General features: G+C 43.5%; 1 long non-coding RNA gene across 2 annotated transcripts; it reads right to left on the bottom strand.

Moving 5' to 3' along the window:
- Window positions 1-8,488: 8,488 nt before the first annotated feature.
- On the bottom strand, window positions 8,489-13,940 carry LOC142470823 (uncharacterized). 2 transcript variants are annotated; one of them, XR_012789348.1, is made up of 2 exons: window positions 13,845-13,940; window positions 8,489-9,253 (listed from the first exon to the last, which is right to left on the bottom strand). It is a non-coding gene; the product is annotated as an uncharacterized LOC142470823 (long non-coding RNA). The 2 variants fall into 2 exon arrangements; XR_012789345.1 differs by having other exon boundaries at window positions 8,489-9,244.
- Window positions 13,941-19,752: the final 5,812 nt, after the last annotated feature.

The following is a 19,752-nucleotide window of genomic DNA, read 5'->3' as shown; positions in this document are numbered from 1 at the left end:
GTTTGTCCATTTAAGGGCCTTTTCCACATCCTCCAGCTGAATCTGCCTAAGTTTTGATCTAGTTGCAAGCAATTGTTTATATAGTTTTTTTGTAGGGTCTGCCTTATGGGCTTGTTCTATTGTTTTGATGCTATCGGTTAGTTCCTTGATTTGTGTTAGGCGGGCTTTTTTCCTATGGGAGGCGATGGAGATGATTTTCCCTCTAATGTTTGCCTTATGGGCTTCCCATAGAATTGCTGGAGAGGAGACTGTACCTGTGTTGAAAAAGAAATAGTCCTTAAGTGAGGCTCTTATTTCCCTTTCTATCTCTGGGTGATTTAATAGCGAATCGTTAAGTCTCCAAGAGTAATTTGTTGTTTTTTCAAAGGGGAGTGTTAATGTCAAGGTGATTGGGGCGTGATCCGACCAGGTGATTGAGCCAATGTCTGATTCAGTGGTTGCCGCCAGTACGTTTTTTACGTCAGGAAATAATCTATTCGAGAATAAGTCTGGTGAGGAGCTGAGTAAAAAGTATAGTCTCTCTGGCCTTGATGTTGGGATCTCCATACGTCCACTAATGAAAATTCGTTTAGAATTCCCCTAAACCTTTTCCCCTTGATCTGGGAGTGGGTTGTGCGGGGGGGTCCCATCGTGGTTGATCTATCCTCGGTGGGATTTAGTACCATATTTAGGTCTCCCACTATTATTGAGGATAGATATCCCGGGTCGACGCCCTCGAGAACAGTCTGTAGGAATTCAATTTGGTTTTCGTTTGGGGCGTATACTGCACCGACACACTTTATTCGAGCAAATACCCAGTATGTACCTGGCAGATACCTGGAATGCACCGCTCCTCACCTCTGACAAGCCCCGTTGCATTTGCCTTCCCAGCCTGGGTTCATGCCTGGCTGACGGGCGGCTGATCTGTTAAATGATAATGATTAGGATTTAATAGGCTGCAATGCTTCGCGTGTCTACCAGATGGCATAAATTCATGAATTGTAATGCAGTATATATATATATATATATATATATATTCTGTGCAGTATTGCAGCCAGCGGGAATAAAATGCTTCAATCCCTGCCTGGAAAATAACCCAATGCACTCGGGCAGAAAACAGTCACAAACCTCAATACACCCGGGTATACCTGAATTCGTGGGACTAGCCGAGCTCGAATAAAGTGTGTCGCCAGTGTACATTGATCAGGGCAATTGTTGAACCCGCTAAGGAGCCATATACCACTAGAAATCTACCCTCTGGGTCCGCTGTTGTTTTGATATGATTGAATGGGGTGCCTTGTCTGATCAGGATAGCTACACCCCTTTTCTTACTGCTGAATGAAGCAAAAAAGCTTGTTGGGAACATTTTTTTGAATAAATTTGGGGGGTCCTGAGATGTGAAGTGGGTCTCCTGTAGGAATATAATGTCCCCCCCTGTTTTTTTCATGTCCTGGAGGGCCAATCGTCGCTTTCTATTATTTTGCAGTCCTTTTACGTTTAGAGATCTGACTCTAATCGGGGCTGACGTTGCCATTTTAATGTTTTAATTTTATAGTGTGTGGGCTTGAGGTCTCAACTTTCCCACTAGTTGAGACCCTGCTCCCATTTTTTGGCGAGATGATATGTACGGGAGTACAGTTTTTTTGAGTAGGGGGTATGGCTTCTATAACATTCTTTGAGGGCTTATAATCGAGCTGCTCAGGCGAGGGGGTGGCTGGGGAAGGGAAAAGGGGAGGGGGATAGATCTGCTGGGACAGGGTCAGCAGATGAAGGAGAAGTGAGAGTAGGCCTTGAAAAGGTCTTAATGTGGTTTTGCCTTGTCTCCTAGAGACCGGCATTCGGGTAGATTTACCCGTTCTGGGGTGGGTCCGGGGCCCGAGGTCAGGGGTGCAACAGTGAGGTCCTGGCCCTCTGTTGCTTGTGTGACCCTTCGACCCTTCGACCTTTGGTTACAGGTAGGTGTATGGGGAGGGGGGAAGGGATGGGGGGGGCTACAGAGGAAGGGGGGGGGGTCTGGTATTGGGAGGGGGGAGGGGGGGTAGAGGGGGTAAGAAGAGGGGGAAGGGAGGGGAGTGGTTGGTAGGGAGCGAGGTGGGCGGGGGTAGGGAGGGAAGGAGGGGGGGGGAGCAGGTAGGAGGGGAGAGGAAAATGTAGAACAGGGTCTGTAGTTGATCAGCGGTGAGTTATATGGTACTGTTATAGCGTCTTTTGCATACTTATAAGACATGGTACATATTTTGATAATAATAGTGCATTAGTTAACATAGGTATGGGAATCAACTTTTCAATTTTACATTTTGTAGTACAGAGTTCTTCTGACTTTGCCTCGTCCGTGGCGTAGGTATTTTGTGGAATGCTTCTGATGTGTCAAGAAGGTCAGAGTCCGTGTTTGGTGTGATGTTAGTCAGCATATATCTAATTTGCACTTCTTAGAGGTAATCGGAGTGTAGAACGAGGTGTGTTTGAATTTTGCGTTGGTTGTGGTTTGGTTCCTGACACATAAGGGTGTGTTATTGAGTTGAATGTGGTGTTTAAGTAGTTTATTAATAAGTGTTGTGGTATCTTTGGGGTGGTGATTTGTACCTTTTATATATTTACGTAATCTCAGTCTTGTCACATAATGTTATACCTTTGGGCAAGTTCGGGCCCAACACACATTGATCCATACTTAAGCATGCTCAAACCATGTCATAATACATTATACATTGCTTGTTGCCATGCAGTATCCATGCGCGTGCATTCATGGGTCTATAGGATAGACATTTAGACATTACATGTGTCTCATTAGTGTGAGCGCAATGGGTCACTTTTGAGATAAACCTGTGGATTTGTACTGAGTCCCTTATGATACCCCAATTGTAATATTTAGGTTGAACCCACTTCGAGGGTTGGGGTTGGAAGGGGGGGAGGGGGGGAACTGGGTGCCCGTAATTACGGGGGGGGGATTTCCGTCTGGATTTCGAGTTGGGGAGGGGAAGGGGGGAGGGTGGTCCTGGGGAGGATGGAGCGGGGGGGGTGGAAGGGAGAGGGCGGAGGGGAGATGGGGGAATGGGGGGGGGATGGAAGGGAGAGGGGGGGGGAGGGGAGAGGGGGGAGGGGGGAGGGGGGGGGTGGAAGGGAAAGGGGGAGGGGGGGTGGAAGGGAGAGGGGGGAGGGGGAGTGGAAGGGAGAGGGGGGAGGGGGGTGGAAGGGAAAGGGGGGAGGGGGGGTGGAAGGGAGAGGGGGGGTGGAAGGGAGAGGGGAGAGGGGGGGAGGGGGGAGGAAGGGATGGGGGGGAGGAAGGGAGAGGGGGGGGGAGGAAGGGAGAGGGGGGAGGGGGGGGAAGGGAGAGGGGGAGGGGGGGGGAGGAAGGGAGAGGGGGAGGGGGGGGGAGGAAGGGAGAGGGGGAGGGGGGGAGGAAGGGAGAGGGGGGAGGGGGGGAGGGAGGGGGGGGGAGGGGGGGGGAAGAGTCCACAGTTTGTATGGCAGACTACCAGTGGGGACATTTATATCAGTGCAGCTGCTGCCTTATGTATAATACATGATGTGTGTATGTGATTGCAATTTGGTCAAACATTGTGCAGGGTACTATGAATGTCCCTGAGACCAGTGGATCTAGTTAGAGCTTCTTTGGGTCCATTCTGTACTCAGTATGCTGGTTGGCGCCTTCCTAGATGGCGGTGGGCTCCAGGATTATTGCGTTTAAAAGTGTTCCCTTTTGGACTAGTAAGGGTTGGATGGGGAAGGGGTAAGGGGAGCAGAGGGGGGGGCGGGGAGGGGTTAGGGAAGATAGGGGATGGGGAAAAAGAGGGGGGGGGATGAGGAGGAGAAAACGCTAGGGAGCGAGTGGAGGGAGTGGGAGCAGGGAACAAAAGGGTTAGGAAGGGGTAGGGGAAGCTTTACTGATAACTCCTACTAACTTTAAACTTTAAACTTTTAGGGCTGAGGGTAAGCACATGTCACTTTTTGTTGCTGTTCTTACGTCTGGTCTGGAGTTTATTTGTGGGGGCTCAGAGGTCGCCAGCGCAGACAGGTTTTATTCCTTGTGTAGTTTTCCTACAGGTTTTATTCCTGTATGCTTAGAGGCCCCACTCATAGCAGTAATGTACTTACAGTTTTCTGTTGGTGGGGGGGGCCCAATCTCGTGCCTGAGGTGGGTCAGGTTGCCAGCTTTATAAATGACCGAGCACGCTGGGCCGCCGGCTGTTGCGACCCGGGGGTTGATGAGGAAGGGGGGGAGGCACAGGCAAGGGGATCCGTGGAGGGTTTCCATCCGTCTGTGCTCCATAAATGAGAGTCCTTTCCCTCCCCCACCCACGACGCCAAGCCCCCCCCCCCACCCAAAGGGCCGCTTTACTGCGACTCTGATGGTAAGCTTTGTGCCAGTCCCACGGTTGGCTCCTCCTGGACACGTGATCGGCATTCCGCGCTGGTCATTCTGGTTCTACAGCCGGTCTCCTCGGCTCGCAGTTCCAGGCAGGGATGGCGCCCCCTTCTGGCTTGTTCCGTGTGTTCCGCATTGTGCTGCTCCAGGGTTGTTCCGGTTTCTGTGCAGGGAGCTTGCCGAGACCCCATGTGGTGCAACGTGACAGTGCAGTGCTCGAACTGGGAAAACAGAAAGGTTTGTTTTTAAGGCTTTATTTTCTATTTTTTCGGCCTGCCAGGCGCTCGGATGCCCTCACTGCAGGACCTTCGTTCTCTTGGTCTTGGTTATCCTGTGGGTCAGCACTCCACGATGGAGGGGGGGATAGTCCCACTGCCTTCGCCATTCTTGACATCTCCGTGGGGTGTCTGACAATGTGGGTTCTTCCATTCCTGACAACGATCAGCTTAAATGGAAACCCCCATTTATACTTTATCTCGTTTTCTCCCAGGATACTGAACAGTTTCTATCCTGTTTGGCCTGGGAGTGCAGCCTCATAATACATGCACTCCATCCCACAGTTTGGCAAGTGCTGGAACTGAGGGATGAGGGATCCAGACCAGAGTTTGTCTGCTGCCTGATTTCTGTCACCTGTCATGCTAATTAGAAATCAGGTATTTAAGACTGATTTCCTGGTTCCTCTTCCCTCTCCCCAAGAGCCTGGCGACAGGAAGGCTGCTGGAAGCAGAGAGGGGAAAAGCCTCTCCCCAAACAGGTTAAATGATTCTTTTCCTTTTTGTCTAAAACTGGAAAGTACCTTATTTTGTTGTTGGAAGTGGAAAAGCCACTTCAACCCTGAGTCAGGGAAAACCTAAGTTAAGTTATCGCTCAGGTGAGCAGCTTTTTTTTGTTTTGCTGTATTTCTGTTGTATGCACTGTGGCAGTCTCAGTGCCTGGGACTGAATAAACGAGGCATAACCTGTTTAAAGGAACAGCACGTGACGCCTCATCATTTAACCTACCCTAAAAGACCGTGTTCTAACAGTCCCGGACAGACGGCGGAGCCCCGGAGTAAGCCGTTTGTCACATATGGTGGAGAATGCGGGCAGAACACTAAAAGGTCTGCGGGTTAAAGAACTTTAAAAAAAAAAAAAAAATTCTCTCCAAACAAGATGGAAGACGTGGTGAGTGCGCTGGTACGCAATGGCGCTGCCCAGAAAGACGCGAATGAAACCCAGCAACAGCTGTTAATAAACCAGCAACACGAATGCAGCCCTGCAAGAGGCTAATGCAAACCAGCAACAGACTAATGCAAACCAGCAACAGACGAATGCAGCCCTGCAAGAGGCGAATGCAGCTCTACAAATCGCGAATGCAAACCAGCAAGAGACAAACCGCTTGCTGAGAGAGGAGCAACAACGGTTCGCCCAGGGCTTACAGCAGGAACTCGAGATCCTGAGAGAGGCTATCATTAAGACTCCACTGGCAGAGGCAGCCCCAGTTCCGAAAATGACCAGGGCAAGCCACTACCTTCAGAAGATGGGGCCCTCGGATGATGTTGAAACCTATCTTCTCACTTTTGAATGCACGGCACAGAGAGAGGGTTGGCCAGAAGCTGAGTGTGCTGGTCTATTCGCACCCTTCTTAAGCGGTGAACCCCAGAAGGCTTACTTTGATCTAGAGCCAGCCGAAGCTAACGTCTATGCAAAATTGAAGTTCGAGATCCTCGCCCGCCTCGGCGTGACCACGGCCGTTCGCGCCCAAAGGTTCCACGCATGGTCCTTCACGTTGGATAAAGCCACCCGATCCCAGATGTATGACCTCATCCACCTCGCTCGGAAGTGGCTGCAACCCGAGATCAACTCAGCAAGCCACATCGTGGAACGGTTGGTCATGGACCAGTTCTTGAGGAAACTTCCCTCTGCCCTACGCCGTTGGGTCAGTCAGAGTGACCCCCACAATGCAGACGAGCTGGTGGCCCTCGTAGAAAGGTACAATGCAGCAGAAGAGCACCCGCAACCCATAGGCATGGAGCATCCCCACTACCCAAGGTTCCAGGACTCTTCCAGAGACGGTAAAACGGTACCAGGGTTAAGGGGGGCTGAAGAGCGACGACCGCCTTCACACAGCACCAGCAACAGTGGCTCGCACACTAAGGGCAACAGCCAACATGGGGAGCCAAAAAAGGTCTCTAAGTGGGACACAGACTATGTACCTAAATGTGTAAATTGTTATGAGAGGGGCCACACCGCGAAAGTTTGCCCACTAAATGTTGAACCAATGCAATGCAACAGCGTTGAACCTTATTCGCTGTGGTCCCAATGTATGGGCCCTAGCCCAGAGGACCCCTTGAATAACCATCTGTGGGCATTTGTAAAGATAAATGGTAAGAGGGTTCGGGCACTTCTTGACTCTGGAGTATGGTCACACTAGTGTCCGAATACCTGTTGCCCATTGAGAAAAAACAGCTAAACAGTTCACAAAGAGTGGCAATTTGTTGTATAAATGGGGATAATAACGAATATTCCACTGTTGATGTTCTTATTGAAAAAGAGTTTGGTTCTTTAGATTTCAAAGTGGGTATAGTACCCAAACTGTCACATGATGTTGTGGAAAGCGTAAATAAAAAAACACAGTGTGAGGTTATTTTGAAACAGAATAACACGTGAATTTATTCAAGTCAAGTGCACAACGGAGACAGCTTCAAAACAAAAGCTCTCTAAATAATAACACGATATGCCATATATTTATACCCTAAATCCTAAAGCTCCACCCCTTTATGGAGGGGCTTGCACATCACTAAACATTACCTCATTTTGTAATACATAACAATATTAAAGTTGATGTCATTTTGTAATACATAACAATATTGTATAACTACCTGTCAGCTAGAAACCATTCTGGGGTTAAATGGGATGTGCCTATTCTGTCGCCTAGCAATATGTTATGAGAATAAATTCTACTGCAAGAATCTAAACTTATCTCATGGGTTCTCATAACTTTTAGCCTGTTTACACTTTCAATTTGAAGCTGATTGGATGAGGAAGAGTCAATAAATTTAGCTAGGAGCAAAAATTCCATTCCTGTGCTTCACACATTTGTTTATACAGAAATGAAACACAGAAATTAGACTCACAAAGACAAGACAAGATAGCGGATTGAAATATTCACACAAAATGGCTTCATCCTAAATGCTGTTATGTTGTTATGCCAGACCCCCTAATATCTCATCTTTGTCAGTCCCTCCTCTGATTCTTTAAAACATTGTTTTTTTAGAATTATTGGTATGATGTTAGTCCAGAAACACGTTGGGAGGCACAAGGGTGCTCCATCATTTCATAATGTTGCTTGAGGGTGTAGGACAGTGCACGAGGGTGCCTGTCAAATGTAGTCATAGTCTCGTAGTATGGCGTTATAGCCAAATTCTTTTCCGGAGTTAGAACATTGTACTTGGCATCTTCTGTCTTCAAGGGACTGCTGTAGATTGGTTCTGCAAACAATGGCATCATGTCTGCAGAGGGGGTTGCATATTTGTGGATCATGCCTTTGACAAACGTAACACAAACATAGAAGACAACAAGTATCACAATCATACACATTCAAAAATTTCGCTCCTAGTGATCCTATCAATCCAGTCAGCCCCAAAGGGTCCCAGTCTGTGTCACCTTCCTTCCTAAGTCTTTCTTGAATTTCTCCTATCTTATCTAACTCATGTTGTACCTTGCCACTCTGATCTTGGATGAAAACACAACATTGTTCTTTAATTAGGGCATATACACCTCCTTTTGATGCTAAAATATAATCTAAAGCCATTCTGTTTTGTAAGGCCATAAGCCTGATCTGAACCTGTTCTTGGTTTAATGATGAAATTAAAAACTGCAAAATTAAGGCCACATCCTTCCTGTAAATTGTTATCTGACTGAACATACATTTTTACACAGGTTTCATTGGTTGGTGGAGACACTTGACCCATAAATTGATTCTTGTTCCTAGTGTGTGATACACCCTTTAAAGAGGTTCCCTTAAAAAATTGGAAAATACAGAAATTACACACATAATACTAAAAACCTTATTTTATGCAAGCAACCTTTCTTTGGATATGCAGTTGCTAGATAAAGGAAATTGCATCTATCTCTATCATCATATACTTTCAGCTATTACTGAGAATTGAAGGGGTTTGGTATCTGTGGAAGCGAAATGCATGATCCTCACCCCTGCACGCATTGTATACATCATTCACTCTGAATATCAGAACAGACAATGTCTGCGATGGTCAACATGGCTGACTTATGATCCTTTCCTTGTGGCTGACACCCCCCCTGGGTGACCCCCTCCTCTCGGTGGAGGTGCAACACACTTCTGGATCAAAGTTTTGCTGCATATGACACATACATAGAGAGTGATGAGTACTGCCAAAACACATACAAGAGCTTTCACAAGCCACGCTTCCAGGAAACCAATCCTCCCATCAAGGCTCATTTCTACATACACCTTAAATTTCTAACTTAAACACACTCTAAAGAATAAAAATATTGAGTCTCTGAAAAATGAAATGTTCTGATAGAAATCAGGAATATTGAGTCTCTAAAAAATAGAATGTTTTGAGTCTTTGAAAAAATGAAATGTTCCTGATAAGACCAGGCCTCTGCCTGGTATCTTATTTTCCTCGTTGGTTAACGGTCAAAGTTTATGTCTCGTCAAAACGTTAACTTGATGCGGCTGTGCTTTAGATGACTTTGGTCTTTGGTGGAGCTGGAATGAGCTTTACTGTACTTTGGGTCCAGGGAAAGAACTCTGCCACTTTAATTGCTGTATTGGTGGTTAGTACGGGCCCTTTCATCTGGGATGAAGAGCATGCTTGTTTTGGAACTACTTGACCTTTAACTTCGTCTCGTGTAGGTGCACTTTTATCATACCTTATGCCTAGAGAGACTCAAAAAATATATTAGTGGCATACAATACTTATTAATTGTTTTATTACCAATAGATGGTCCTTAATTTGTTCTTTTGAACTACTGACTACTGTCTTAACATCCGTATATAGACAGAGGTATCTCCTATTAATGCTCCTCATATTTAAAACTAAGCAGCTAATCTGGACCTTACTGTACTACAATCTAAGTTCCTAAGGCTTTGGGCCTCAGTCATTGTCAAACCAATTGCTTCCATAATCAACTCTATCCTGTCTACAGGCCATATCCCTAAGACCTGGAAAACTACCAGAGCTGTCCCAATCTTCAAAAGTGGGGACAAAAACACTGTCTCAAACTACAGACCAATATCTCTTCTCCCAATACACACTTGCTCTCATTCATGCCTCACTATCGTCTCCTCCGATGCAAATGGTATCAACCTTTTCATAAAATACTAACTAACATTAAAACTTGCCCCACAAATTAAACATCCCAATAGCCTGCACTCATGGCTATTATTTCACACACAGTCACTCCTACCACACCCATTGTGGCCAAGCACTGCCATCTACAGCACTTATTCCCTCACCTGCTATCTCTGTAAATTTCCCTTAAACCTTAGATTGTAAGCTCTTAAGGGCAGGGATTTCCTTTCCTATTGTCTGATTTTGCTGCACTTACTATTCTATCATAATTCCCTCTACTGTATTCTTTATGAAGTGCTGAGAACATTTTTGACGCTATATATATAAAGTCATACATTGCAATACACTACTATCCAAAGTCATGGACAAAAATGTGTTCACTCCCAATTAAACAATTACTATACTAAGACAAATACCCCTAGCCAATTCCAGTCAGGCCTCCACCCCAAACACTCCATTGTAACTATTCTGCTAAAATGTGAAATGCCTTGCATATAATATATACCCTGCTCACTTCTGTAACTGTATTTGTAAATATGTATCACCTGTCCTTTAACTCTATACCTAGAACATATCCAAAAATGAGAGGTGACTCCCAATGCACCACTTTGGCAAAACATTCTACAAATATTTTAACAATAACTACTGCTTATAATAAAATTGTACACCTATGGAAAAATAAATGGTTAAAAGTTATAAAATATATCACATATTCAGTTAATAGACAAATGATTTTGTATAAGACTTCACACTAATGTCTTGCTTTATATAATCTCTTTGCACAGTGCTGAGCACACGGTCAGCTTTATCATTTTAAAGACACTCTGCATATTCATCTGACTAAAGAAAAAATATTTTCTATAAGACTTGTTTCCGGGCAAAGAGCCATTTTGTTTCTGGGCGTTTCGCCAATTGACCCTGAAAAGATAAGATAATGACACACCACGGCTTCTTCCTGAAAAATAATTATTATTCGATTGGAACTTTTGCTTAAAGTTTAAATACATGGAGCTTTATCCAGAGCCCTAAGAACTACATTTTTTATGACCTTTCAAAAATTAACCAACGGGCTTTTATATAGCTGAGGTTCATATAACTTCTTAACACACAAATAACGCCACACGCTCATGCTATCTCCCTCCACTCAGTTCTGTTTAATGCCTTCTGTATGAACTTTCATAGTTTCACTGATTTAATTCACTACAAATTTATGCTATCCTGTTGCAATTCTGTCCTTTCTCAAGCTACACAAACCTATTTCTTTCCATTAATCAACACTCATAAGTCTACCCAACACAAATTCTTCCTTCATCTCACCTCAGGACTTTTGCTGACTATTTTTAAGAAAGAGGTTGAATCCATACACCAGAACATTCCCTCTTCTTCCTCCTATCCTACTTTGCTTCCAACTCTCTACCTGCTTTCCTTGACTCTTTTTCCACTGTCTCAAAAGAGTGTCACCATCACTGTTGATCTCCTCTTCTCCCTCTAATCTGCTACATTTCCATTCTCCTTCAAACATGTAATAGTTATACAATGACTCAAAAATAGCAAGCTTGACCCTACCTCTCTTTCTAACTACTGAACTTGTCTTGCATTCTCCTGTTTGCTCCATTTTCTCACACCCATTCTCTCCTTAACCCTCTACAATCTGACTTCTGCACTGCTCCCTCCACGGAGACAATTCTCACTACAATAACTCATGAACTACATGCTGCCCAAGACAGAGGTCATCACACTCTGCTCCTATTACTCCCTGCAGCATTTGCCTCTGTGGACCACACTCTTCTCTTTTCTCTGTACACACTCTCTCTAGGTGACCTAATAACATCTCTTAGGTTTAAATATCACCACTATGCTGACAACACCCTCATTTACTTTTCAACCCTTGACCTTACACCTGCCATACAAACCTAAGTTTCTGAATGTCTCTCTGTTATCTCATCCTGGAAGACCCTCTTTCGCCTTAAATTTAACATGGCAAAAACAGAGTTCCTCATACTTCCTCCCAAACCTGACCCTATTATCTCCTTCCACATTACTCTTGAATCTTCCATCCAGTAGCTCAAGCACGCTGCTTAGGGGTCACTCCCAACTCCTCTCTCATATTCTCCTCTTTCATTCAAAACATTTCTATAACTGTCGCTTTTTCTTCCACAATATCACAAAGATACACCTGTTCCTCTGTTGCTCAACTATTAAAAACTCTGATTCAGACCCTCATTATCTCCCCTCTTGATTACTGTAATCCCCTGCTATCCCAGCTTCCTGACTTTCACCTGTGTCTTCCCTACTATCTATCCCAAACGCTGCTGCGAGAATCACTCTACTCTTTAAACTCTGATTCTGCGTTTCCCCTCCTGAAATTCCTCTCCTGGCTTCTAATCAAGTCCTACTGTTTCTGTATGCTCTCCCTACCTACCAAGTAGATTGTAAGCTCCTCAGAGCAGTGACTTCTCTTTGCTCAACTTTTACTTTTATGTCTGGATCACTTATTCTATGACCTCTTACCTTTACCATTTGATAACTATATGATTACGACATGCACCACTCCTGTGAAGCGCTGAGCCTATTAATGGCGTTCTATACATGAAAACATACAATACAATATATACTTCAAACAATGCTTATGAGCTTTTACCCATATTTTTAAACACAAAATATTCCATGTGTTTTTACTGGTTACACACAATACAGAACACACACAATACAGACACCCAAAGAACATAGACACAAACTTCTCTCCTACACAGCGAATCAGCTTCTCATATAAATAACCTGCTTTTATTCTCTTTCTAGTTGCCATTAGAACAGAAGGAAAAAGAATATTTTCTGGTTCAAAAGACCTATTCGTGTGGCCAGTACGAACAAATCTTTTCAATTCCATTCTTTTTCTTCTACTCTCTCTCTTAGGGCTGCTCTGCAATTACTGGCAACATGTCCTACCTTTTTACACTTATAACACTTTCTGTCCCTTCCAAACACTTTCTGTCCCTTCCAAACAATATACACACAGTCTCTAATTGTATCCCAATTTCTGCATATAAACCTGTCATAAAAATAACCCTCAATATCTACTTCCTCAACACCACATATGCCTTAATTATCTATCGGCAAATTCACTTGCTATTTCTTTCCTATTCACTTTCTTTTTCACTTGTTATTATATTAACTTCTGTCCTGGCAATAGTAAAAATTAATACAGCGGGACCCTTCTGTCCCTCAACATAATTCTTTTGACCCATATTAATGTAAGGTATGTTTCCCTGTGGGATTCAAAAACACACGAGACGGCGCTCCTGAGCCTATCAATCCCACAGAAAAAGACCCCTCTTTCATTTAAACATCTGCGCAATTAGTTGATAATAGTACAAACAGTGCCATTCACTGGCCAACAAAATATATTTATATTGTCTCTTTTCGTTCTCTGTATTCATTCTTTATTATTTTCGTTTGTAGACACACAATCCTTTGAGAATTTTTGGTTTCCCATTATTCCCCTGTTACAGAAATCAAATTTAATTGACCTGTACAATACTTCGGCTACAGCAATCAACTGTTAATTGACCTGTACAATTTAGCGTTACAATAATCAACGCAAGCTGATTACGTACAACTCTTTTGGCATGTTATTGTTCTGAATAGTGTAAATATGCAGATATGGACCTGTCACGAGACTGTTCCCCAATCACATTTTCTCACCATAACTATACCAAAGAAAAACTTGAATCATTTCAGCGGGTCCAACCCAGTCCTGATAAACCTTATACTTTTATAACATGGATACAGATAAGACTTTCTAACCAGATCTCCATGAATAACTCACTTGGTAAGTAAATGACAAAACAGAGCAAATGTACAATCAGGGACCCGTCCTGCTCAGACAACAAAAATATTTATCACAACCCAGGACGGTCTGAAAACAATCCCTTTAAGCACAAAAACACTCACTTTCATCACCAAAACACCAAAGCCTTTAACGGGACTCTTACCTTAGCCCCTAACAACTCTTAACAACTCTTACACTTTAAAATGAATACAGGAACAGAGAATAATAAATTCACGTGAAACTGCTAGGGATTCTTACTCGTCACATCAGATAAGACACCGTTCAAAAATCAGCTCCACGCACCACTCAAAACTATTTAATCAGGCTGTTTGTCTAAAAAATGCAGGTAGCCTTACCTTGATTCATATGTGAGCTCAGGTTTGAGTGATGGAGGAGTGATTCATCCGGGTGCTCGATTCCGATGATATTGAGTCCCTATTCGGGCGCCATCTGTGGAAAGCGTAAATAAAAAAACACAGTGTGAGGTTATTTTGAAACAGAATAACACGTGAATTTATTCAAGTCAAGTGCACAACGGAGACAGCTTCAAAACAAAAGCTCTCTAAATAATAACACGATATGCCATATATTTATACCCTAAATCCTAAAGCTCCACCCCTTTATGGAGGGGCTTGCACATCACTAAACATTACCTCATTTTGTAATACATAACAATATTAAAGTTGATGTCATTTTGTAATACATAACAATATTGTATAACTACCTGTCAGCTAGAAACCATTCTGGGGTTAAATGGGATGTGCCTATTCTGTCGCCTAGCAATATGTTATGAGAATAAATTCTACTGCAAGAATCTAAACTTATCTCATGGGTTCTCATAACTTTTAGCCTGTTTACACTTTCAATTTGAAGCTGATTGGATGAGGAAGAGTCAATAAATTTAGCTAGGAGCAAAAATTCCATTCCTGTGCTTCACACATTTGTTTATACAGAAATGAAACACAGAAATTAGACTCACAAAGACAAGACAAGATGGCGGATTGAAATATTCACACAAAATGGCTTCATCCTAAATGCTGTTATGTTGTTATGCCAGACCCCCTAATATCTCATCTTTGTCAATGTGTTAATAGGGACCAACTTTCCCCATTTTCTAAAAATGTGGTCCTCCTCAGAATAGCGCCCATAGTTCAATAATGGACCATAACGAAGTAACAGAAGAAACAAATCCTTTCCCTTTTTCAGAAATAGAGGTTGACGAGGGCCTAAATAAGAAGGGGAAAGAGGATGAGTGCTGTACAATTCCCTTCCCCATGGCTACCTTGGTAGGGAATACCCCAAATCAAGATGTTGAACAGGCACTTACCACCCCAGAACAGGATAAGACCTTCGCTGACCTAGAGCTCAGTCCTGGGAGTTTTAAGAAGGCCCAGTGGGAAGACCCCACATTAGCGGAAGCAAGGGGGAATATACGGGACCAGAATAGTACAGTACAGACCAACTTTATTCTCACTTGGCTAGCTCCGCAAATTTCGGAATATCCCGGTGATGTGCGGTTTAGTGTCGTTTTCTCCCGGGGTTTATTGCGTTATTTCGCGCCCGTGATTTAAGCATTTTATTCCCGCTGGCTGCAATACTGCAATGCCGTGTAAAAACACATGGGGGCGTTTGCGAACTGTTGTCTTTGAAGCCGAGAAATTCATGAATTGTAATGCAGTATATACTGTATATATACAGTATATACTGTATAACAACAACCCCTATAACCCCTAACATACACATACAGTACTGTATATGCACATCAATGATACTATAGGCCGTCCCCTGGCGAGATGTGTTTGCAGCAGAGAGAGAACCGCTGCTCTCTCTGCGCAAACATCGGCACATTAAAAATGATTTAAAATACATTTTTATTCATAGTGTAGATGTGCAGGGGGTCTCCGGAGCTGAACCGCATTGGTTTCAGGTCCGGGGACCCCCTGCTCCCCAAGATACAGCCCCCTTTATGAGGTGCCGGTATCCCTCTGCATTTAAAGGTCCCGATCACGTGACCGCGGCCTGTAAACCAAGCAGAGGGATACCGGCACCCCCTAAAGGGGCTGTATCTCAGGGAGCAGGGGGTCCCCGGACCTAAAACCAAAACGTTTCTGCTCCGGAGACCCTCTGCACATCTACAGTATGAATAAAACACACACATCAATAAAGAATCGTTCTTTACCTTTGTGGCTATGTGCTATGGTAATGAAGCAGCATTTCTGTATTTTTAATAATATTGTACAGTGAGCAGGGGGTTCCCTGAGCCAGAAATTAATGCTCAGGGGACCCCCTGCTCCTGCACAATATTATTAAAAATACAGAAATGCTGCTTCATTACCATAGCTGATAGCCGCTAAGGCAATGAAGGGTTAAGGCAGAATAAACAAATACATTAAATACATATTTTTAATGTGTGTGTTAAACCTCCCTGCCTTGACTGTAATCTGTGTAAGACCCCCTCCCCCTATTGTGTGTGTTAAACTTCCCTGCCTTGACTAATCTATGTAAAAAACCCTCCCCCTATTGTGTGTGTTAAACTTCCCTGCCTTGACTGTAATCTATGTAAAACCCCCTCCCCCTATTGTGTCTGCTAAGCTTCCCTGCTTTGACTAATCTGTGTAAGCCCCCCTCACCCTATTGTGTCGGTTAAATCTCCTTGCCTATGTTTCTGTGAGTGCAGTGTACTGTATGTAAATGTGGGGAGGGGGAGGGGGATCCCGTGTAAATAACCACACCCACACCCACTACCCACTACCCACAATAAAAAAAATTCACACACAGCAGCAGCACAAAAAATAAATAAATCTAAATAAATAAATAAATACATGAATATAAATAAATACATTTAAAATACATTTTTATTCATAGTGTAGATGTGCAGGGGGTCTCCGGAGCTGAACCGCGTTGGTTTCAGGTCCGGGGACCCCTGCTCCCCGAGATACAGCCCCTTTATGAGGTGCCGGTATCCCTCTGCATTTAAAGGTCCCGATCACGTGACCGCGGCCTGTAAACCAAGCAGAGGGATACCGGCACCCCCTAAAGGGGCCTGTATCTCGGGAAGCAGGGGGTCCCCGGACCTAAAACCACAGCGGTTCAGCTCCGGAGACCCCCTGCACATCTACAGTATGAATAAAAATGTATTTTAAATGTATTTATTTCTATTCATGTATTTATTTATTTATTTAGATTTATTTATTAATTGTGCTGCTGCTGCGTGAATTTTTTTATTGTGGGTAGTGGGGGTGGGTGAAGGGGGTATTAGCCCCAACGGTGGTTGTTTAGGGCTTGCGGGGGGGTAGCGGGTGCACTTAACCCCTTCACGACCGTAGCGGTATTAACTGCTACGGTCGTGAAGGGGTTAAGTGCACCCGCAACCCCCCCCGCAAGTCCTAAACTCACACCAAGGGCCAAATACCCCCTTCACCCACCCCCGTTACCCACAATAAAAAAAATTCACGCACAGCAGCCCCACAATTAATAAATAAATACATGAATAGAAATAAATATATATGTATATATATATATAACAATAATCCCTATACTTATATATATACAGTATATATATATATATATATATATACACACACACAGTATATACACACACATGATGAACCAATATACAAATAAATGTAGAAGGGTTATCAAAACCATACTGTCCTACAAATAACACTTCTCCATACAGACACACTACATTACAATGAATTTCCTTTAATAATCCTAACTGATCTTACAATCTAAATCATCAAATGCCAATGAAACACTTCACATTCCAATCAATACATTGCATTTACATTGTATAAATGATGCATAAAATCTATGCACCATATACATTCTGCAAATGAATGTGAACAATATCATTGCAAGCTAAATACAAATACTGTACTCCAAACAAGTCAACTATTTTAACCAATCAAGTAAACAAAAATCAATATATACTGTAAGTACCAACCAGAAAACAAAATTTAAAACCAAAGCTAACCCTTACAATACCAAGGATTACATCTATCTAATTGTAAAAAAAACATTATACTGTACACACATTGAAGCATTGCAATAAACAACATACAGTACAGTACATCCCCTGTATCTCCCTGCCTTGAGTGTAATCTGTGTAAAGCCCCCTTCCCCCTAATGTTTCTGTTAAATCTCCCTGCCTTGAGTGTAATCTGTTTAAAGCCCCCTCCCCCCTAATGTTTCTGTTAAATCTCCCTGCCTTGCGTGTAATCTGTATAAAGCCCCCTCCCCCTATTGTGTCTGTTAAATCTCCCTGCCTGTGTTGCTGTGAGTGCAGTTTATGTAAATGTGGGGAGGGCGGGGGGGGGGAACCGATGTGCATACTGTGAGATCTAACCACCCTCACCCACTACCCACATACCGTTACCCCCCCCCCCATCCTGGCCATGGCCCCTCCGCTTCTGCAAAACAGACACAAAAATTAAAACATCCAAAGTAATGTCCCCTAACCCCTTAATCACCATAGCGGTTATTAACCGCTACAGTAATTAAGGGGTTAACCCACCCTCACCCACCACTCGGGATGCCTACATACCCTCCCACACTAAACCCTCACCCCGTGAGGCCTAACCCCCCTCACCCAGTACCCACAAGGGAGGCCTACCCACATACCGTTGGGGAACCCCCCCCCCCCACCCCCAGTACCCACAATAAAAACAACACAGTGACCCACAATAAACATCATTCTATTTATTAAATACATTACCCACCCCCTGTGCCCCCCCATAAATACAAGATTTATCCTTTTACAAACAGGGTTCATAACGCAGCCCCACGCGAGTCCCCGGTGGGCTGGCGGGGCACCTGGACAGACTTACAGGGTACCAGCAGCCCTTTTTAAACAGGTTCTGGAGGCCTACTGGTGGGTCCCGCCAGCACCATGGCCCCCAGGCGGTCTCCTTGGGTCACCGTGGGCCACAATTGGGTCCCCACGGTAGGCCCAAGGATGTCTGGGAGCCCCGGGTCAGACCCACAGGTGTCTGCGGGGCCTCGGGTGGTTCCCACGGGGGTCTGGGGAACTCACGAGTGCTCACTACGGGTCCGCGGTGCCCCCACAGAAGTGGGACCACACATCATCATCCCCGCACCTACGGGTCGGCGGTGCCCCCACAGAAGTGGGACCACACAGCTTCATCCCCGCAGACTACGGGTCGGCGGTGCCCCCACAGATGTGAGGCCACCGCTTCATCCCCGCATGTGTCACCCGTGGAACCACCAGCCTGATACCCGTGGCATACCCGAGGAAACCACAGGTGGTCTCCAAAGGTCCCACGCGGAACAAACCCTGAATGTAAAAAAAATAAACCTGGCCTATACATTCAATACATACACCTCCCCAACACCTACAGTACAATAATGTGCAAAATAACTATTATCCAGATATGTATAATAGATTAATTGCCCATTATTAAAAACATTAACTAGCATATTCAAATAAATAAAGTACTACTGACCTCATCAATACGAAGTGTCCGTCGCCAGCAACATCCTTGTCTTGCCCACAAAATACATAGCCAATAAAAAGCCAATACATTGCAATTACATTCAGATATCAATTAACCCCTTAAACACCTTATCAGATAATAACCGCAAAGGTAATTAAGGGGTTAAGCCACACTGGCCCGATACCCACCCTTCACCCATGAATTTGTACAGTGGCTTCATCATGCAACTATATATACAATATATATATATATATATACATATATATATATATATATATATATATATATATATCGATATATATATAAATATATATATATATATATATATATATATATATAAATATATATATATATATATATATATATATATATATATATATATATATATATATATATATATATACAGTATATACACACATGATGAACCAATATACAAATAAATGTAGAAGGGTTATCAAAACCATACTGTCCTACAAATAACACTTCTCCATACAGACACACTACATTACAATGAATTTCCTTTAATAATCCTAACTGATCTTACAATCTAAATCATCAAATGCCAATGAAACACCTCACATTCCAATCAATACATTGCATTTACATTGTATAAATGATGCATAAAATCTATGCACCATATACATTCTGCAAATGAATGTTAACAATATCATTGCAAGCAAAATACAAACACTTCCAAACAAGTCAACTATTTTAACCAATCAAGTAAGAAAAATCAATTAGCAATCATTATTTACATCCCTAAACAATTGACAGTCCATCCCGAACAATTAAACAATTAACTAATTCA

This window comes from Ascaphus truei, chromosome 1, assembly GCF_040206685.1.
Source record: "Ascaphus truei isolate aAscTru1 chromosome 1, aAscTru1.hap1, whole genome shotgun sequence".
Lineage (NCBI taxonomy): Eukaryota > Metazoa > Chordata > Amphibia > Anura > Ascaphidae > Ascaphus > Ascaphus truei.
Note: the sequence above shows the minus strand (reverse complement) of the source record. Positions and strands in the feature narration are given on the sequence as shown.